General features: G+C 47.2%; 1 pseudogene; it reads right to left on the bottom strand.

Moving 5' to 3' along the window:
* LOC139232775 (zinc finger protein 229-like) overlaps window positions 1-22,525 on the bottom strand; it is a 103,395-nt pseudogene extending 80,870 nt beyond the window's left edge.
* Window positions 22,526-23,388: the final 863 nt, after the last annotated feature.

Here is a 23,388-nt window from a genome sequence, read left to right on the forward strand (position 1 = left end):
ATGACCATCAAGTCTGCGGGCTGTGCCACCATCAACAAGTTTGCAGGCTGCGCCATTTCCACCCCCGTGGTGGGCAATGGTAGCCGACAGAGCATCCGCACAGTTCTCGGTGCCTGGCCTGTGATGGATGGTATAGTTATACGCTGATAGCGCGAATGCCTACCTTTGTATGCGGGCTGAGGCATTTATTTATCCCCTTGTTTTCAGCGAACAGGGATGTGAGGGGCTTGTGATCGGTTTCCAGCTCAAATTTGAGGCCAAACGGGTACTGATGCATTTTCTTAACCCCGACCACACATGCTAATGCCTCTTTCTAAATCATGCTGTAGGCCCTCTCGGCCTTCGACAAGCTCTTGGAAGCATAGGTAACAGGTTGCAACTTCCCCGCAACGTTAGCTTGTTGTAATACACATCCGACTCCGTACGATGATGCGTCACATGCTAGCACAAGTCTTTTACACGCGTTATACAATACAAGCAGCTTGTTGGAGCATAAAATGTTTCTAGCTTTCTCAAAAGCTATTATTTATTTATTTTTTTCCCCATACCCAGTTCTCACCTTTATGCAATAACCCATGTAGGGGCTCTAAGAGGGTGCTTAACCCCGGTAGGAAGTTACCAAAATAGTTGAGGAGTCCCAGAAACGACTGCAGCTCTGTGACGTTCTGTGGCCTGGGCATGTTCCTGGTAGCCTCTGTCTTGGCGTCTGTGGGCCGAATGCCGTCCGCCGTGATCTTTCTCCCCAAAATCTCCACTTCTGTTGCCATGAAGACTCATTTCAACCTCTTCAGCTGCAGCCCTATGCGATCCAGTCGCTGGAGGACCTCCTCCAGGTTTTGTAGGTGCTCGGCGGTGCCCCGATCCGTGACCAATATGTCGTCCTGAAAGACCACAGCGTGTGGTACCAACTTGAGTAGGCTCTCCATGTTTCTTTGGAAGATCGCTGCAGCCGACTGAATTCCAAACAGGCATCTGCTGTAGATGAACAGTCCCTTATGCGTGTTGATGCAGGTGAGGCCCTTCGAAGACTCCTCCAATTCCTGCATCATGGAGGCCGAAGTCAGGTCGAGCTTGGTGAATGCCTTGACTCCTGCCAGCGTCGTAAATAGGTCATCTGTCTTAGGTAGCGGGTATTGATCCTGTAGCGAGAAACGATTAATAGTTACTTTATAATCGCCGCAAATCCTGACTGTGCAATCACTTTTGAGTACTGGAACAATCTGGCTGGCCCACTCGCTGAATTCCATTGGGGAGATGATGCCCTCGCATTGCAGCCTGTCCAGCTCAATTTCCACTCTCCCTCATCATGTGAAGTACCGCTCGCGTCTTGTGGTGAATGGGTCGTGCCTCTGGAACCAAGTGGATCCGCACCTTCGTCCCGGAAAAGTTTCCAATGCCTGGCTCAAAAAGGGAAGGAAATTTATTAAGGACCTGGGTACATGAGGCCTCATTGACATGTGATAGCGGTCGGATATCATCCCAGTTCCAACGGATTTTGCCCAGCCAGCTCCTTCCAAGCAGTGTGGGGCCATTGCCCGTGACAATCCAGAGTGGCAGTTCGTGCACTGTGCCCTCGTAGGTGACCTTGACCATGGCGCTGCCCAGGACAGTGCTAAGCTCTTTGGTGTACATTCTCAGTTTCGTGTGGATAGGGCTCCGGGCTGGTCTGAGTGCCTTGTTGCACCAGTGTCTCAAACATCTTTTTACTCATGATGGATTGGCTAGGTAAGCCATTCAATTTTACGTTTAGCATTATAGGTGGACGTTTTGTCAAATGTGTGCACCCCGTGTACTTCAGCATCTGCCTCCTCTCTCTCTCAGGCTCGAAATTGCTTTGATCCACCATGGACTGATCTTCCTCTGCCATGTGATGTTGGCAGGTTTTGCAGAGCTTGCAGCTAGTTTGCAAGCTCGTTGGAGGTGCTCCATTGTTCCACAGCTCTTGCAAACATACCCTTTGAAGCGGCATGAATAGGCTGAATGAAAGCCTACACAACGCCAACAAGTTGTGAATGACTTGGTCATCTGGGTCACCTGAGGCCTGCTGGCAGTTGCAGACTTGTGGGTTCTGCCCTGTATATTTCTGCTCGCAAACACAGTTCCAATTAATTTATTAACATTGCTAGTACTTGTGTGCTGAGAGATTTGTTTGGTATTATCACTGGTGGACATAAATGCCTGTGCTATATCAATGGCCTTACTGAGGGTTGGTATCTCCAGTCAAAAGTTTCTGTAGGATGGTCCCGTGGCCAATGCCCAGTACAAAAATGTATCTGAGCATTTGCTCCACGTAGCCATCAAACTCACATTGTCCTGCAAGTCGCCTTAGCTCGGCGACGTAGCTCGCCACTTCCTGATCTTCAGATCGCTGGCACGTGTAGAGCCGATACCTCGCCATCAGCACGCTCTCCCTCGGGTTAAGATGCTCCCGAACCAGTGTTCAGTGTAGACCGCTCCTCATATGACTTATCTGTGGGTTTCACCGGAGCCAGAAGATTCTTCGAGGCTGTAGGTCAGTGCCCCGCAGACCGTGAGGAGAACCGCTCTCCTTTTTGCAATGCTTCCTTCTCTGTAGCCAATGAGCTGGACAAAGTACTGGTCTAGCCATTCGTCATAGGCTTCCCAGTCCTCACCCTCCGAACTTCTCCAGGATGCCCACAGTTTGCTATATCTTTGCGTTGGATTCGTATTCCCGTCGCCAGTTATTGTGTTCCTAACACAGATGAGACTGCACACAGGGAGTTAAAGTAACAGTGACCTCAGTCTTTAATAAGACACTCCAGAGTGAGGAACAGGCCTTAAGGGCCGGCTTATGTACAGTGCTCCCAAGGGATGCTGGGATCCCTTGGGACTTCAGGGGATGAGCTCCCTGGTGGCGGAACATGGGAATGCATGCTTTACAGATACACAACAGAAAGTTGGCATGCGGGTACAGCAGGCGGTGAAGAAGGCAATTGATATCTTGGCCTTCATAGCTAGGGGATTTGAGTATAGGAGCAGGGAGGTCTTACTGCAGTTGTACAGGGCCTTAGTGAGGCCTCACCTGGAATATTCTGTTCAGTTTTGGTCTCCTAATCTGAGGAAGGATGTTCTTGCTATTGAGGGAGTGCAGTGAAGGTTCACTAGACTGATTCCGGGATGACAGGACTGATATATGAGGAGAAACTGGATCGACTGGGCCAGTATTCACTGGAGTTTAAAAGGATGAGGGGATCTCATAGAAACATATAAAATTCTGATGGGACTAGACAGGTTAGATGCAGGAAGAATGTTCCTGATGTTGGGGAAGTCCAAGGCCAGGGGACATAGTCTAAGGATAAGGAGTAAGCCATTTAGGACAGAGATGAGGAGAAACTTCTTCACTCAGAGTTGTTAACCTGTGGAATTCCCTACCGCAGAGAGTTGTTGATCATTGGATATATTCAGGAGGGAGTTCGATGTGGCCCTTACGGCTAAAGGATCAAGGAGTATGGAAAGAAATCAGGAAAGGGGTATTGAGGGAATGATCAGCCATGATCTTATTGAATGGTGGTGCAGGCTCGAAGGGCCGAATGGCCTACTCCTGCACCATTTTCTATGTTTCTATGTAAAAATGTGCGGTAGCAATCAGCCCCGACCAGCGGTTTCATCCCCTTTGACTTTGCTTAGTTTATTTAATACTTCCCTTTTTATTTTAAATGTGGCTATATCATTTCAAACTTGATCTTCCAAGGTCTCCCTAGTAAATACTGAAGTAAAATAATTGTCATATTTTAATAAAATAAATTTCAAACATTGCACATGTCTGAAGCTGTTCATTGCGTCCCTGATTTGTGCCTGTGTGAGCTGGCTCTTGTCCCAGTGTTCCCAGTGGGTGTAAGAGGACAACCTGGGATCAGGGGCACATTGGACAGGAAGCAGACAGCACGGAGATTACACTGTAGGTGGGAGATGTGAGAGTGTTACAGTGAGAGTCTCGGGCACTGCATCAAACACACACACCGCACAAACACATCAATGTGGGAGATCAGTGAACCACCGTGGGGGCAGCCCCCTCACAGTCCGGCCCTTCACAGCCAGCATTCCCAGCAGCTAGGACACGGGGAGAGTCTCATTACAATCACCGATAGATTTGTTCCACAAACCAAGCCCCCAAATACTGAGACAGATCATTAGACCAGGCTGGCACATCAGGCTGGATTACCCGTGTTACTGACTATCTCTACTGATAATCCAGCTCCCTCATGCTGTCACTCAGTAACCCCTCTTCCCCCAGTGCCCTGTGTTACTGACTGTATCTCTACTGATGTTAATCCAGCTCCCTCACACTGTCACTCAGTAAGCCCTCTCCCCCAGTGCCCTGTGTCACTATCAGTGGCCTCACTTTTCCCCAATGCCGTTTTTTGGCGTATTGCCAGAGTTATGCCCGTTTTTCTAGGTTCCAACTACTCCAAAAAAAATGTGGCAAGTTTCCGCATTCTACTTTGTGAAATTGGTGCAGCGCAGCCTGTCCTGTAGCTGGGGGGGGGGGGGGCTGCTCGTGGAGCCTACTGTCCGCGCCGAAAACCAAACAATAGCCCCTTCTGCGCATGCGCGAAAAAAAGGACGTTTTCAACGTGATCCCAATGGGCGTGCATGCCCAGTACAGCTCCCCATCTGCAATCAGCCATTTTTAAAGAGCCAGTTGTGTGTGAGAACTTCAATTCTCATTGGAAAAATTGGAGCTGCAATGCAAAAGGACCAAGAATTTCTTACAGGAAGAAGTGCAGGCACTAGTTCTTGTGATTGAGAACAGATGACATGAGCTGGACACCAGCAGAGGTCTCACAGAAGTTCCGCCCAAAGAAATGAAGAAACGCTGGAACCAAGTTGCAGAAGATTACTGTGCAATAATAACCACCACGAGGTCTGGAGGCCAGTGCAAAAAGTGGCAGGACCTTGCTCAAGTAGTTAATGTAAGTAATATTTTCATTTATTTAATGGAATTGCAATTGTAAATATGACCATCTGTATATGTCCCACCCAGCGGAAAGACACCCTCTAAAAAGTTATATTTTCATCTTTGCAGAGGAAGGTGGCACACAACAAACAAGAAAGACCTCTAACAGGAAGAGGCCCAGCCACTGACACCCTTGGAAGAGGGGGTCGCTGCTTTCAAGGGTCCTGCCTGGAGAAAAGCAACCACCATTGCACAAGCTGGGCCCACACTCAAGGGAGAGAGCAAGTCCTGCAAATTCCACAGTCTGGTTTTGCTAAATGTTAAGTACTGCGCGGGCTAGCCATGCTTCGGTTCGTGGGGATGTCTCCATCAGCTACTCTTCGATTGATGCAATGTGCTATCATTCATCGTGGTCCTTCAAATGAGCCTACTCATGCCACCCACCCACCCTGCCCCTCCTCTGCTGTTAACCATTTGTCTGTTCTGTTATGTTTTGCAGAACTTGAGACCAACCCTGACGGTGCAGAATATTCAGATGCGTATGAGCCTGAAAAGGAACATCTTCCAATCCCACCTTCCAGACCAAGAGCAGGGGGTGAGGGTGAGGGGGAGGGGATGGATGAAGCCCCCAGTGTTGTACTCACTTTGGAGGAGGTGCAGATGCCGCGCATTGAGGTGCCAGCCCCTTCCCCGAGTGGCACGAGTGCTGGGACATTCCATGGTTTCCCACCATCCGAGGCTGTGGGTCCCACTGGGATGCTGTGAGATACACCCAGGACCCCAACATCCGAGGCTGTGGGTCCCAGTGGGATGCAGAGAGGTACACCCAGGGCCCCAACGTCCGAGGCTGTAGGTCCCACTGGGATGCAGCGAGGTACAGCCAGGGCCCCAACGTCCGAGGCTGTAGGTCCCACTGGGATGCAGCGAGGTACACCCAGGGCCCCAACGTCCGAGGCTGTAGGTCCCACTGGGATGCTGTGAGGTACACCCAGGGCCCCAACGTCCGAGGCTGTAGGTCCCACTGGGATGCTGTGAGGTACACCCAGGGCCCCAACATCCGAGGCTGTAGGTCCCAGTGGGATGCAGCGAGGTACACCCAGGGCCCCAACGTCCGAGGCTGTAGGTCCCACTGGGATGCAGCGAGGTACACCCAGGGCCCCAACGTCCGAGGCTGTAAATCCCACTGGGATGCTGTGAGGTACACCCAGGGCCCCAACATCCGAGGCTATGGGTCCCAGTGGGATGCAGCGAAGCACACCTAAGGTGAGGAGGGGAAGGAGAGCTCGACATCGCTCTCCTGAGGTGCAGGGTCTAACAGATGTGGTTCAGATGATGCCAATGAGTGCGAAGAGCATTGACCTTACACGATCACTCCTGGGCACCATCAGTGGGGTGGGTGATGAGGTATCGGGAGAAGCAACAACACTCTCGAGAAATGGGAACGATGTCCGGGAACGTGAGGGAGGGAATATCTCAGTCAGCTGAAACAATGTCGGTGCACATGAGGGAGGGAATGTCGCAGGCAGCTGATGCGCTGCCAGTGAACATGAGGGAGGGAATGTCGGAGTTAGCTGGGAACATGCCCAGACCCCGCGCCCATTGACAGAATCAACTGCCACTCCCACTCCAATCTCCAGACCAGCCTCTGGAAAGGCCCAAGCCGGGCCTTCCACATTACTGCCTGCCCACGCGTCCCCCCCCCCCACACCATATCAAGAAGTGCGCGATTACCCGAGTTGCTCGAAAGAATAAGCTTGGTACCAACCCAAGAAATGCTGCGCCACTGCCTGCGGGCAGGGGTGGAGTCACCAAGCGCAGCGGGCGGTCTTGGAATAAGGTGGAGGAGAGACGGGTGCAGCCTTTCTTTGTTGTTGTTGTTTTTTTTTGTAAGTTATGTAAATTTACAAATTTAAAAGCTAGTAAGTGATCTTAGTTTGTAAGTGATCTTAACTGAATTGTTACAAGAATAGTTTTTAAGTTAAGAACAAACAAATGTTTGTTAAATTTTTGAATAACATTTATTTTCAATTATAACAATCATTTCCATTATTTGTTCGATTATTAACACAACTTTTTGAAATAAACAGGAATCATTTCATTATTTGTTCTATTAACACAACACATTACGGAACAAGTCCAAACAGTAAACATGGTCCATTTGGAATCGTTGCCGCTGAGCCTTCAGGCAGCAAAGCGTTTGCGGATGAACTGCTGGTGCAAGGCTCGAACAATCGTTAAAGGGGCACGACGGCCCACCCTCCTCCGCTGTCTTGTTCTGGGTTCAGGTAGCTGCATGGCTTCCTCGTCCTCCTCCTCCTCATCATCATCAGCCACTCTCACCTCAGGTGGGTCTTCCACTACCAGCTGCTGCTGCCCCATGATGGCTAAGTTATACAGCATGCAGCACACAATAATGAACTGACCGACAGTCTCAGGGGAGTAAAGCAAGTAGCCTCCGGAATGGTTCAGGCATCGGAAGCGCTGTTTCAAGATGCCAATGGTCCTCTGTATGATGCTGTGCGTTGCAATGTGTGACATGTTGTATTCCCGGTCAGCTTCTGTCCGGGTTACACGTAGGGGCGTCATGAGCCAGATGGCGAGGCCATACCCTTTGTGCCCCAGTAGCCAGCTCTGCCCTTCTGGCTGCTGCTGAAACATGGCAGATATAACGCTGTTGCGTAGGATGAATGCATCATGGGTGCTCCCAGGGTATCTTGCATCGACTGACATGATGCGATGCATGTAGTCACACACGAGCTGCACATTAATGGAGTGGAAGCCTTTTCTGTTCCTGTACATCTTGGAATTTCCAAAGGTGCTCACAAGACGATGTGGGTACAATCAATGCAACCCTGTACCTTTTGGGAAGCCAGCAATCCTGGAGAAGCCCACAACCCTGTCACACATTGCCTGGACGGTCATGAGGAACTTTATGTAGTCATTCCTCCGGGCATATAGTGCAGCAGTCACCTGCCGAATGCAGATATGTGTTGCATATTGAGAAATGGTGCACACATCCCCAGTTGTAGCTTGAAACAATCCGGAGGCATAGAATGAAAGTGCAACTGTAACCTTCACTTCAACTGACAAAGTAATCCTCCTGACGCTGCTAGGTTAAAGGTCTGTTTTTACTAACTCACAGATCTCACTTCCAACTTCTTTGTGGAAACGCAGCCTTCTGACACAGTGTGTGTCACTCAGGTGCAGGTACGAACGCCTGTCTCGATATACCCGAGGTGGGTAAGACCTCCTGCCCAGCACCCTACGGGCTCTGAGGTTCCTCATCTGATGACGTCAAATCAATTGTCTCCTCTGCAGCACCATCATGCAGAAGGTATGGCATTGTCAGTATTGCCCCCGTGATTAAATTTTACCTTTGCAAGAAGCTCAAAACGGCAGGCAGGACAAGGTTCTCTCCCCACAGGTCTGTATGGACCACACTGAGTAGGCACAGTGATTGGGAACCCCGCCCCGGGCTTCATTTAATGCATAGTGCAGGCTTCTGATGCCTTCCGATCGCCTTCCACAACTCCCACCCGCCCGCCACACCCCCCCACCTTCCCCCGACTTCTTTTCAAGCCGAGCTCATGTCCGGGAGAGGGACCAATTCTGCCGGACGACGCTCCGACTCCCGAGACCAGTTTGGAGATTTTCGGTGGTGGCGTATCAGTTTTAAAAAAAAAGAAAACTTAAACAATTCCATTAAACTTCCATTTCCTGCATTTTAAGTTTTAAAAAAAAATCTAAGCTTGATTAGGCATATTTATATGTTTTTGACTCGCTCCAAAACTTCGGCTAAAAACAATGGTGTCTTTCTGCGCCAATTTTTTGATGTGCGCTGGTTTCTCTTGTGCCCAGAAGGTTTTTTGGGAGTGGTCACCTACACCGTCCTCGGAGAAATGTAAATTGGCCAAACTTCCGTAATTGAGAAGAACTGGTGCAGACATCAGGTTATGCCCCCCTACGACGCAAAACAAACAAACCTAAAAAAATCGTAACTAACTGAGTTATACTGGCAAACATTCCTTGGGGAAACTTGGATTTTTTAAACTTAGGCCAAAAATAGCGGCGCAAATCACTGGGGAAAATTGATCCCAAATTCTATACTAATAAGAACATAAGAAGGAGCAGGAGTAGGCCATTCGGTCCCTTGAGCCTGCTCTGCCATTCAATAAGATCATGGCTGATCATTGGCCTCAACTCCACTTTCCTGCACTATCTCCGTATCCCTTGATTCCCCTAATATCCAAAAATCTATCGATCTATGTCTTGAATATACTCAAAGACTGAGCCTCAACAGCCCTCTCGGGCAGAGAATTCCAAAGATTCACCACCCTCTGAGTGAAGAAATGTCTCCTCATCTCAGTCCTAAATGGCCGACCCCTTATTCTGAGACTGTGACCCCTGGTTCTAGACTCCCCAGCCAGGGGAAACATCCTCCCTGCATCTATCCTGTCAAGCCCTGTAAGAATTGTGTATGTTTCAATGGGATCACCTCCCATTCTTCTAAACTCGAGAGAATATAGGCCCAGTCTGCTCAATCTCTCCTTTCTTAATTGCTTGCTGTACCTGCATGTTAACTTTCAGTGATTTGTGTACAAGGAAACCCAGGTCCCTCTGAACACCAACATTTCCCAATCTCTCACCATTTAAAAAATACTCTGCTTTTCTATTTTTCCTACCAAAGTGGATAACTTCACATTTCTCCACATTATATTCCATTTGCCATGTTCTTGCCCACTCACTTAGCCTGTCTATGTCCCCTTGAAGTCCTCCTCATAACTTACAATCCCACCTAGCTTTGTATCATCAGCAAACTTGGATAAATATATATTTGGTCCCCTCATCCAAATCATTGATATAGATTGTGAATAGCTGGAGCCCAAGCACTGATCCTTGCGGCACCCCACTAAGTTACAGCCTGCCAACCCGAAAATGGCACATTTATTCCTGCTATCTGTTTTCTGTCCGTTAACTAATCCCATGGTTTTAATTTTGTTCAATAACCTCTTGTGTGGCACCTTATCGACTGCCTTCTGAAATCCAAATACACCACATCCATTGGATCCCCCTTATCTATTCTATAACAGATTTGTCAAACATGATTTCCCTTTCATAAATCCGTGTTGACTCTGCCCAATCTTATTATTTTCTAAGTGCCCTGTTACCACATTCTTAATAATAGATTCTCGCACTTTCCCTAATGCTGGCTAACTGGTCTGTAGTTCCCCGTTTTCTCTCTCCCTCCTTTCTTAAATATTGGGGTTACATTTGCTCAAGCTCCCTCACATCATCACACAGTAACCTCTTCCCCAGCACCCTGTGTAACTGACTGTATCTCTACTGATAATCCAGCTCCCTCACACAATCACTCAGTAACCCCTGTCCCCCAGCGCCCTGTGTTACTGACTGTATCTCTACTGATGTTAATCCAGCTCCCTCACACTGTCACTCAGTAACCCCTCTCCTCCAGCACCGTGTGTTACTAACTGTATCTCTACTGATGTCCTTTTCAGAATGGCAGGCAGTGACTATTGAGGTTCTGCAGGGCTCAGAACTGGGACCCCAGCTATTTGCAATATACATTAATGATTTAGATGAAGGAATTGAATGCAATATCTCCAAGTTTGCAGATGACACTAAGTTGGGTGGTGGAGTGAGCTGTGAGGAGGGTGCTAAGAAGCTGCAGGGTGACATTAACAGGTTAGGTGAGTGGGCAAATTCATGGCAGATGCAATATAATGTGGATAAATGTGAGGTTATCCACTGGTGGCAAAAACACGAAGGCAGAATATTATCTGAATGGCGGCAGATTAGGAAAAGGGGAGGTGCAACGAGACCTGGGTGTCATGGTACATCAGTCATTGAAAGTTGGCATGCAGGTACAGCAGGTGATGAAGAAGGCAAAAGGTATGTTGGGCTTCATCGCTGGGGGGTTTGAGTATAGGAGCAGGGAGGTCTTACTGCAATTTTTACAGGGCCTTAGTGAGGCCTCACCTGAAATATTCTGTTCAGTTTTGGTCTCTTAATCTGAGGAAGGACGTTCTTGCTATTGAGGGAGTGCAGCGAAGGTTCATCAGACTGATTCCCGGGATGGCAGGAATGACATATGAGGAGAGACTGGATCGACTGGGCCTGTATTCACTGGAGTTCAGACGGATGAGAGGGGATCTCATAGAAACATATAAAATTCTGACGGGACTGGACAGGTTAGATGCAGGAAGAATGTTCCCGATGTGGGGGAAGTCCAGAACCAGGGCACATAGTCTAAGGATAAGGGGTAAGCCATTTAGGACTGAGATGAGGAGAAACTTCTTCACTCAGAGTTGTTAACCTGTGGAATTCTCTACCACAGAGAGTTGTTGATGCCAGTTCATTGGATATATTCAAGAGAGATTTAGATATGGCCCTTACAACTAAAAGGATCAAGGGGTATGGAGAGAAAGCAGGAAAGGGGTACTGAGGGAATGATCAGCCATGATCTTATTGAAAGGTGGTGCAGGCTCGAAGGGCCGAATGGCCTACTCCTGCACCTATTTTCTATGTTTCTATGATGTTAATCCAGCTCCCTCACACTGTCATCAGTAACCCCTCTCCCCCAGTGCCCTGTGTTACTGACTGTATCTCTACTTACGTTAATCCAGCTCCCACACACTGTCACTCATTAACCTGTCTCCCAGCGCCCTGTGTCACTGACTGTATCCCTTCTGATGTTAATCCAGCTCCCTCACACTCACTCAGTAACTCCTCTCTCCTAGCGCCCTGTGTTACTGACTATCTCTACAGCTGTTAATCCAGCTCCCTCACACTGTCACTCAGTAACATAGAAACATAGAAAATAGGTGAAGGTGTAGGTCTTTCGGCCTTTTGAGCCTGCACCACCATTCAATAAGATCATGACTCATTATCACCTCAGTACGCCTTTCCTGCTTTCTCTCCATACCCCTTGATCCCTTTAGCAGTAAGGGCCATATCTAACTCCCTCTTGAATATATCCAACGAACTGGCATCAACAACTCTCTGCGGTAGAGAATTCCACAGGTTAACAACTCTCTGAGTGAAGACGTTTCTTCTCATCTCTGTCCTAAATGGCTTACCTCTTGTCCTTAGACTGTGTCCCCTGGTTCTGGACTTCCCCAACATTGGGAACATTCTTCCTGCATCTAACCTGTCCAGTCCCGTCAGTATTTTATATGTTTCTATGAGATCCCCTCTCATTCTTCTAAACTGCAATAAATACAGGCCCAGTCGATCCAGTCTCTCCTCATATGTCAGTCCTGCCATCCTGGGAATCAGTCTGGTGAATCTTCGCTGTACTCCCTCAATAGCAAGAACCTCCTTCCTCAGATTAGGAGACCAAAACTGAACACAATATTCCAGGTGAGGCCTCACCAAGGCCCTGTACAACTGCAGTAAGACCTCCCTGCTCCTATACTCGAATCCCCTAGCTATGAAGGCCAACATGCCATTTGCCTTCTTCATCGCCTGCTGTACCTGCATGCCAACTTTCAATGACTGATGTACCATGACCAGGTCTCGTTGCACCTCCCCTTTTCTTAATCTGCCGCCATTCAGATAATATTCTGCCCTCGTTTTTTTGCCACCAAAGTGGATAACCTCACATTTATCCACATTATATTGCATCTGCCATGCATTTGCCCACTCACCTAACCTGTCCAAGTCACCCTGCAATCTCTTAGCATCCTCCTCGCAGCTCACACCGCCACTCAGATTAGTGTCATCTGCAAACTTGGAGATATTACACTCAATTCTTTCATCTAAATCATTGATGTATATTGTAAATAGCTGGGGTCCCAGCACTGAGCCCTGCGGCACCCCACTAGTCACTGCCTGCCATTCTGAAAAGGACCCGTTTATCCCGACTCTCTGCTTCCTGTCTGCCAACCAGTTCTCTATCCACGTCAATACATTACCCCGAATACCATATGCTTTAATTTTTCACACCAATCTCTTATATGGGACCTTGTCAAAAGCCTTTTGAAAGTCCAAATACACCACATCCGCTGGTTCTCCCTTGTCCACTCTACTCGTTACATCCTCAAAATATTCTATTAGATTTTCAATCTTGATTTTCCTTTCAGAAATCCATGCTGACTTGGACTGATCCTGTCACTGCTTACAAAGGCGCTGCTATTTCATCTTTAATAATTGATTCCAACATTTTCCCCACCACTGATGTCAGGCTAACTGGTCTATAATTCCCCATTTTCTCTTTCCCTCCTTTCTTAAAAAGTGGTGTTACATTAGCTACCCTCCAGTCCATAGGAACTGATCCAGAGGACAGATTGCTGGAAAATGATCACCAATGCATCCGCTATTTCTAGGGGCACTTCCTTAAGTATTTTGGAATGTAGACTATCAGGCCCTGGAGATTTATCGGCCTTCACTCCCATCAATTCCCCTAACACAATTTCCTGACTAATAAGGATTTACTTCAGTTCCTCCTTCTCACTAGACCCTCGGTGCCCCAGTATTTCCGGAAGGTTATTTGTGTCTTCCTTCGTGAAGACAGAACCAAAATATTTGTTCAATTGGTCTGCCATTTCTTTGTTCCCTATTATAAATTTACCTGATTCTGACTGCAAGGGACCAACATTTGTCTTCACTAATCTTTTTCTCTTCACATATGTATAGAAGCTTTTCCAGTCAGTTTTTATGTTCCCAGCAAGCTTCCTCTCATACTCTATTTTCCCCCTCCTAATTAAACCTTTGTCCTCCTCTGAAAATTCTAATTTTCTCCCAATCCTCAGGTTTGCTGCTTTTTCTGGCCAATTTATATGCCTCCTCCTTGGTTTTAACACTATCCTTAATTTCCCTTGTTAGCCACGGTTGAGCCACCTTCCCCATTTTATTTTTACTCCAGATCGGGAAGTACAATTGTTGAAGTTCATCCATGTGATCTTTAAATGTTTGCTATTGCCTAGCCACCCTTTAAGTATAATTCGCCAGTTGATTCCAGCCAGTTCACATCTCATACCATCAAAGTTACCTTTGCCTAAGTTCAGGACCCTCGTCTCTGAATTAACTGTGTCACTCTCCATCTTAATAAAGAATTCTACCATATTATGGTCACTCATTCTCAAGGGGCCTCGCACAACAAGATTGCTAATTAGTCCTTTCTCATTACACATCACCCAGTCTTGAATGGCCAGTCCTGTAGTTGGTTCCTCAACATATTGGTCTAGAAAACCATCCCTCATACACTCCAGGAAATCCTCCTCCACCGTATTGCTACCAGTTTGTATGTAGATCAAAGTCGTCCATAACTGCTGTACCCTTATTGCATGCATCCCTAATTTCTTGTTTGATGCTGTCCCCAACCTCACTACTACTGTTTGGTGGTCCGTACACAACTCCCACTTGCGTTTTCTGCCCTTTGGTGTTCCGCAGCTCCACCCATACCGATTCCACATCCTCCAAGCTAATGTCCTTTCTTATTATTGCGTAAATTTCCTCTTTAACTAGCAAAGCTACACCACCTCCTTTTCCTTTCTGTCTATCCTTCCTGAATGTTGAATACCCCTGGATGTTGAGTTCCCAGCCTTGGTCACCCTGGAGCCATGTCTCCGTGATACCAATTATATCATATTCATTAATTGCTGCCTGAGCAGTTAATTCGTCCACCTTAATACTCCTCGCATTGAGCCTTCAGGGTTGTCTTTTTAATACACTTTGCCCCTTTATAATTTTGCTGTAATGTGGCCCTTTTTTATTTTTGCCTTGGGTTTCTCTGCCCTCTACTTTTACTTTTCTTCTTTCTATCTTTTGCTTCTGCCCCCATTCTACTTCCCTCTGTCTCCCTGCATAGGTTCACATCCCCCTGCCATATTAGTTTAACCCCTCCCGAACAGCACTAGCAAACACTACCCCTAGGACATTGGTTCCGGTCTTGCCCATGTGCAGACCGTCCAGTTTGTACTGGTCCCACCTCCCCCAGAACCGGCTCCAATGTCCCAGCAATTTGAATCCCTCCCTCTTGCACCATTCCTCAAGCCACGTATTCATCTGAGCTATCCTGCAATTCCTACTCTGACTAGCACGTGGCACTGGTAGCAATCCTGAGATTACTACCTTTTGAAGTCCTACTTTTTAATTTAACTCCTAGCTCCCTAAATTCAGCTAGTAGGACCTCATCCCATTTTTTTACCTATATCGTTGGTACCTATATACACCACGCCAACTGGCTGTTCACCCTCCCCCTCCAAAATGACCATCAGCCACTCCGAAACATCCTTGACCCTTGCACCAGGGAGGCAACATACCATCCTGGAGTCTCGATTGCGGCCACAGAAACGTCTGTCTATTCCATTTGCAATAGAATCCCCTACCACGATAGCTCTTCCACTCTTTTTCCTGTCCTCCTGTGCAGCAGAGCCACCCCCTGGTGCCATGAACTTGCCTGCTGCTGCCCTCCCCAAGGCGGTGTATCTGTTTTGGAGGGGAATGACCGCAAGGGACCCCTGTACTACCTTCCTTCCACTGCTCTTCCTGATGGTCCCCCATTCCCTATCTACCTGAGTAACCTTTAGCTGCGGTGTGACCAACTCATGAAATGTGCTATTCACGACATCCTCAGCATCATGGATCCTCGAGTGCATGCATGCACAGCTCCAATGCCGCAATGTGGTCTGTCAGGAGCTGCAGCTGGATGCACTTCCTGCACATGTAGTCATCAAGGACACTGGATGCGTCCCTGAGTTCCCACAAACCACAGGAGGAGCATGACATGGGTCTTGGCTCTCCTGCCATGACTTAACCCTTAAATTAACTTAATTTGGCAACAATGATAAACATTACCTACTGATAAAGGAAAAGAAAAAGAAGAAAAACTACTCACCAATCACTTACCCCCTTGGTTGTGACATCATCCTTCGACTTCTTTTTTGCCTTCCCGCCCTGCTGCAGCTGGCCTTCTCGATTGCCACGTCTCCTGCTCCGATGTCCCGCCGCTCCTCCGACGTTGGACCTTTTTATTGGCCTCCTCCGATCTCCGGCGCCGCCTCCTCCCCCAGTGCACTGTGTTACTGACTGTATCTCTACTGATGTTAATCCAGCTCCCTCACGCTGTCACTCAGTAACCCCTCTCCCCCAGCGCCCTGTGTTACTGACTGTATCTCTACTGATGTTAATCCAGCTCCCTCTCACTGTCATCAGTAACCCCTCTCCCCCAGTGCGCTGTGTTAATGACTGTATCTCTACTGATGTTAATCCAGCTCCCTCACGCTGTCACTCAGTAACCCCTCTCCCCCAGCGCCCTGTGTTACTGACTGTATCTCTACTGATGTTAATCCAGCTCCCTCACGCTGTCACTCAGTAACCCCTCTCCCCCAGTGCCCTGTGTTACTGACTGTATCTCTACTGATGTTAATCCAGCTCCCTCACGCTGTCACTCAGTAACCCCTCTCCCCCAGTGCCCTGTGTTAATGACTGTATCTCTACTGATGTTAATCCAGCTCCCTCACGCTGTCACTCAGTAACCCCTCTCCCCCAGTGCCCTGTGTTACTGACTGTATCTCTACTGATGTTAATCCAGCTCCCTCACGCTGTCACTCAGTAACCCCTCTCCCCCAGCGCCCTGTGTTACTGACTGTATCTCTACTGATGTTAATCCAGCTCCCTCACGCTGTCACTCAGTAACCCCTCTCCCCCAGCGCCCTGTGTTACTGACTGTATCTCTACTGATGTTAATCCAGCTCCCTCACGCTGTCACTCAGTAACCCCTCTTCCCCCAGCGCCCTGTGTTACTGACTGTATCTCTACTGATGTTAATCCAGCTCCCTCACACTGTCACTCAGTAACCCCTCTCCCCCAGCGCCCTGTGTTACTGACTGTATCCCTACTGATTATGTTTCACAACCGGGGATGAGCAATAAATGACGGCCTTGCCGGCAACATAAGAACATAAGAAATACGAGCAGGAGTAGGTCATTCGGCCCTTTGAGCCTGCTCCACCATTTAATAAGAACATAGCTGATCTGATCATGGACTCAGCTCCACTTTCCTGCCCGCTCCCCATAACCCTTTATTCCCTTATCGCACAAAAATCTATCTCCGCCTTAAATATATTCAATGACCCAGCCTCCTCAGCTCTCTGGGTCAGATAATTCCACAGATTTACAACCCTCTGAGAGAAGAAATTCCTCATCTCAGTTTTAAATGGGCGACCCCTTATTCTAAGACTATGTCCCCTAGTTTTAGTTTCCCCTATGAGTGGAAATATCCTCTCTGCAGCCACATTGTCGAGCCCACTCATTATTTTATGTTTCGATAAGATCACCTCTCATTCTTCTGAACTCCAATGCGTATAGGCCCAACCTACCTTCATAAGTCAATCCCCTCATCTCCGGAATCAACCTAGTGAACCTTCTTTGAACAGCCTCCAATGCAAGTATATCCTTCCTTAAATACGGAGTCCAAAACTGGACGCAGTATGCTAGGTGTGGCCTCACCAATACCCTATACAGTTGTAGCAGGACTTCTCTGCTTTTATACTCTATCCCCCTTGCAATAAAGGCCAACATTCCATTTGCCTTCCTGATCACTTGCTGTACCTGCATAATAACTTTTTGTGTTTCATGCACAAGGACCCCCAGGTCCCTCTGTACTGCAGCACTTTGCAATTTTTCTCCATTTAAATTATAATTTGCTTTTCTATTTTTTCTGCCAAAGTGGATAACCTCACATTTTCCCACATTATACTCCATCTGCCAAATGTTTTCCCATTCACTTAGCCTGTCTATAACCTTTTGCAGATTTTTTGTGTCCTCCTCACAATTTGCTTTCCCACCCATCTTTGTATCATCAGCAAACTTGGCTACATTACATTCGGTTCTTTCATCCAAGTTATTAATACAGATTGTAAATAGTTGAGGCCCCAGCTCTGATCCCTGTGGCACCCCACTAGTCACTCTTTGCCAACCGGAAAATGACCCATTTATCCTGACTCTCTGTTTTCTGTTAGTTAGCCAATCCTCTATCCATGCCAATATATTACCCCCAACTCCGTGAACTTTTATCTTGTTCAGTAGCCTCTTATGTGGCACCTTATCGAATGCCTTCTGGAAATCCAAATACACCACTGGTTTCCCTCTTATCCACACTGCTGAAAGAACTCCAGTAAATTTGTCAAACATGATTTCCCTTTCATAAAACCATGCTGACTCTGCATGATTGAATTTTGCTTTTCCAAATGTCCTGCTACTGCTTCCTTAATAATGAACCCAGCATTTTCCTAACCACAGATGTTAGGCTAACTGGTCTATAGTTTCCTGCTTTCTGTCTGCCTCCTTTTTTAAATAGGTGCGTTACATTTGTGGTTTTCCATTCCGCTGGGACCTCCCCAGAATCCAGGGAATTTTGGCAGATTACAACCAATGCATCCACTATCTCTGCAGCCACTTCTTTTAGGACCTTAGGGTGCAGGCCGTCAGGTCCAGGGGACTTGTCCACCTTTAGTCCCATTATTTTACCGAGTACTACTTCTTTAGTGATAGTGATTGTATTAAGTTCCTCCCTACCTATAGCCCCTTGATTATCCACTATTGGGATGTTTTTAAGTGTCTTCTACCGTGAAGACCGATACAAAATATTTGTTCCAAGTCTCTGCCATTTCCCTGTTCCCCATTATTAATTCCCCAGTCTCATCTTCTAGAGGACCAACATTTACTTTAGCCACTCTTTTCCTTTTTATGTATCTGTAGAAACTCTTACTATCTGTTTTTATTTTTCGTGCTGGTTTACTTTCATAATCTATCTTCCCTCTCTATATTATTTTTTTTGTCATTCTTTGCTGGCTTTTAAAAGTTTCCCAGTCCTCTGGCCTCCCTCTAGTCTTGGCCACATTGTATGCCTTTGTTTTCAATTTGATACCCTCCCTTATTTCCTTCGTTAGTCACGGATGGTTATTTCTTCTCTTGCAGTCTTTCCTTCTCATTGGGATATATTTTTGTTGCGAGTTATGAAATATCTCCTGAAATATCCGGCACTGCTCATCAACCATCCCACACTTTAATCTATTTTCCCAGTCCACTTTAGCCAACTCTGCCCTCATACCTTTGCAGTCTCCTTTATTTAAGTTTAGGTCAATGGTTAGAGATCCAACTTTTTCATCCTCCAACTGAATTTGAAATACAACCATGTTATGGTCACTCATTCCTAGAGGATCCTTTACTCGGAGATCATTTATTAATCCTGTCTCATTACACAGTACTAGATCGAAGATAGCCTGCTCCCTGGTTGGTTCTGCAACGTACTGTTCAAGAAAACTATCCCGGATACACGCTATGAACTCTTCCTCAAGGCTACCCTGGCCAATTTGCTTTGTCCAATCAATGTGAAGGTTAAAATCGCCCATGATTATTGTCGTTCCTTTTTTACAAGCCTCCATTATTTCTTGACTCCCGTATCCCGCGAATGACTAACAAAACCATGTTTGGTTTTGAAAGAATGCGGCCTGGAATTCACTGCAGCCTGAGAGGCTGAAATCTGGCTGTGAAATGCATTGAGAAAGTATTTTACTCATAGAATCATCATGGACAGAAGGCCATTCGACCCATTGTGCCTGTACTGGCTCTTTGGTAGAACTATCCAATTAGTCCCCCTCCCCGTACTTTCCCCATAGCCCTGTAAACGTTTCCTTTTCAAGTATTTATCCAATTGCCTTTTGAAACATAGAAACTTAGAAAATAGCAGTAGGAGGCCATTTGGCCCTTTAATTCTGCACCCCCATTCAATATGATAATGGCTGATCCTCTATCTCAACACCATATTCCCACTTTTTCCCCATACCCCTTGATGTCTTTTGTGTCTAGAAATCTATCCCCCTCTTAAATATATTCAGTGACTTGGCCTCCACAGCCTTCTGTGGTAGAGAATTCCACAGGTTCACCACCCTCTGATGAAAGAAATTTCTGATCATCTCAGTCCTAAATTTCCTACCTCGTATCCTGAGACTGTGACCCCTTGTTCTAGACTTCCCAGCCAGGGGAAACATCCTCCCTGCATCCAGTCTATCCAACCCCATCAGAATTTTATACGTTTCAATGAGATCCCCTCTCATTCTTCTAAACTCTAGTGAATACAGTCCAAGTCGATCCAATCTCTCCTCATACGACAGTCCTGCCATCCCAGGAATCAGTCTGGTGAACCTTCGCTGCACTCCCTCTATGGCAAGTATATCCTTCCTTAGGTAAGGAGACCAAAACTGCACACACTACTCCAGGTGTGGTCTCACCAAGGCCCTGTATAACTGTAGTAAGAATGTTATTGTTGAATCTGCTTCCACCACATTTCAGGCAGAAAATTCCAGATCATAATCACCCTATTCATTAATAATTCTCCTCATCTCCCCTCAATCGTTGATCAATGATCTTAAATCTGTGTATTTTTGTTACCAACAGTCCTGGCAGTAGGAATCAGTGTCAGCATTCCCGTAAATCTCCTCTGCACCCTGTCTTGACCTTGATATCCTCCCTAAAGCTGGGTGCCCAGAATTGGGACACGATACTGCAGCTGAGGCCTAACCAATGCTTCATAAATATTTAGCATAACTTCCTTGCTCTCTATGCTTCTATTTATAAAGCCCTTGTTTTTATAACAGCCTTATAAACATCCTGCCACCTTCAAAGGCAAAGTGCTTTGAGTGCTGGGTTCAGCAGTGAGACTGAAACCAATCCAAATGGAACAAATAAAGATCCAATCCAAGGGAAGGAGCATCGGGACATTGGGAGAAACCACAAGCAGATCAAAAGTGGGAATAATCTCCCCAAAGGTCGATCAGGGCAGTTAGAAACTTCTCCTGGTGACTGTGTTCCTGCAGGACTCGGCTTCACTCCAGTGTTTAAAGGCACAGAGCGCTAGCCTCATTCCCAGAGGGAAACGTGCGGGAATTCCAGGAGCAGTGCGAGCACGCCCAGAAATACCCGGAAGTGAAAGCCCACTGGGCCCCAGCACACGCTCATCGCAAAATCCCGGGAAAGGGCAAAACCCAGTGTGCCTACTCTGAACCCAGGGGTTTGCTGCTCCCTCTGTGCCCAGAATTGCCTGCACCCCCAGCACACCGAGCTGGCATTTCAGCCTCAGTGTTAAAAGTTTCATCGGTTACAGGCTGGAGAGGGAACTAGTTCAGGGTTAGGGTTCTGTAATACCTGTCTGGTCCCAAGTCGAACATGCCTGGGTCTGTGTAGTAGCTGTCTGGCCCTGATTTGCATATGTTTGCATCTGTGTAGTAGCTGCGTGATTGGTTCAGTCTGTATGTCACTGACAGATCCTTTTAAATTTGAGTGGTCAGGTATTCACAATCCCAGATATAAAAGAGCGGAGAGCTGTGTTTAAATCAACGCATCTCCTTGGAGATTCTCAGAGAGAAGGAACTGGTCAGCTTGAAACATCTGATTGAGAAAACCAGTTAGAAATTTCGGGTGAGCAATTTTTGCCCAATATCGACCACCACAGCGATGGGGAATTCTGTAAGGAAGGAAGGAATCGGTCAGGATTTGAAAAGTATTTAGAAAAGAGTAATGCAATACTTACATTTTGGATCTTTCTTTATTTTGTCCAGTCAAAGAGTTTGATAACAGACTCCCTCTGTGAATATAGAGCTGGTTTATTGGGCCGGGATCTGTTTATTTGTTCAGCTTTTATTAAACACACACTTCCTGAGCAGACAAATAAATTTGATATATTTGACACAAATCCAGAATATTAGACTCCAGTCCAGTTACAGGGATTATTAATATCAGCAGAAACAAACCCCAATTTTCAGAATGAACACGGTTCAGTCCTGGATGTGATTAACAGCAGAATCCAACCCCTAGTCACTTGTGAACTCGTTGGTGTGTCAGCAGGTTGGATGACTGAGTGAATCCCTTCCCACACACAGAGCAGGTGAACGGCCTCTCCCCAGTGTGAATTCGCTGGTGTGTCTTCAGGTTAGATGACCGGGCAAAGGTCTTCGCACAGTGAGAGCACCTGAATGGTCTCTCATCAGTGTGAACTCGCTGGTGTGTCAGTAGATGGAAGGACTGAGAGAATCCCTTCCCACACACAGAACAGGTGAACGGCTTCTCCCCAGTGTGAACTCGCTGGTGCGTTAGCAGGTTAGAAGACTGAGTGAATCCCTTCCCACAGATATAGCAGGTGAACGGCCTCTCCCCGGTGTGAACTCGCTGGTGTTTCAGCAGGTTGGAAGAACGGGTAAACGTCTTCGCACAGTTAATACAACTGTACGGTCTCTCCCCAGTGTGAACTCGCTGGTGTGTCAGCAGGTGGGAAGACTGAGAGAATCCCTTCCCACACACGGAGCAGGTAAACGGCTTCTCCCCGGTGTGAATTTGCTGGTGTTTTAGTAGGTTCGATGATTCTTTGAACGTCTTTCCACATTGAGCGCAACTGAATGGCCTCTCCCCGGTGTGACTGCGTTTATGAATTTCCAGCTGGGATGGGTAATTGAATCCCTTCCCACAGTCCCCACATTTCCACGGTTTCTCCATGGTGTGGGTGTCCTTGTGTCTCTCCAGGTTGGACGATTGGTTGAAGCCTCGTCAACACACAGGACACGTGTACGGTTTCTCCCCGTTGTGAATGGTGCAATGTTTTTTCAGGCTGTGTAACTGGTTAAAGCTCTTTCCACAGTCAGTGCACTGGAACACTCTCACTCGGGTGTGTGTGTCTTGGGGCTTTTCCAGTCACACTGATGTTTGAAATCTTTTCCAACAGCCAGGAGAGACAAACATTTCTTCTTCAACTTCAAAGGCCGCTGATATTCAGGTGCTGATGAATCGAATGACTGTCAGATCTTGACATGTTGTTTGGTTTGAGTTTCCTGTCTGAAAATCCTCCCATTCTAATAACCTATAAAAGAAGTTTACGAAAATCATCTCTGTAAGTACAGGATAGAAATTCACAACAGACAATTCTAGTTTCTATGGAGGATTCTTTCCTCTCTTGTTCCCCCAAAGTTGTAAATTCCAGTCCCACATACTCTCCCTCCTCCCTGTGCTGAAATCAAAACCCATCGCAACATCGCCATCATTTATTCCCTCCACTCCCAGTTTTCTCGCTCCCTTTGCTCTGGTTATCCCGCTGTGAACAGAGTGAGAATAAAATCCATGATCTGATGATTTTCTCTGCTGGCCGCTGGGTCTTTTGTGATGGCCCAATAGGGTGAGGCCGGGATGGTCCAATAGGGTCAGGCCTGGACTGGCCCAATAGGGTAAGGCCGGGTTGCCCAATAGAGTGAGGCCTGGGCTGGCCCAATAGGGTGAGGTCGGGCTGCCCAATAGGGTGAGGCCTGGGCTGCCCAGGGTCACCAGCAACAATCAGAACCTGGGCACCAGCACGTGACACAATCAAACTGACAGACATCCTGAAGCCCCGCCCACCCATTGTCCCTGCCCAAAGGACCGCGCATGCGCCGCGAGACCCGCCCTGCCCAAGATGGCGGCCGGAGA

The sequence above is a fragment of the Pristiophorus japonicus genome, chromosome 20, assembly GCF_044704955.1.
Source record: "Pristiophorus japonicus isolate sPriJap1 chromosome 20, sPriJap1.hap1, whole genome shotgun sequence".
Lineage (NCBI taxonomy): Eukaryota > Metazoa > Chordata > Chondrichthyes > Pristiophoridae > Pristiophorus > Pristiophorus japonicus.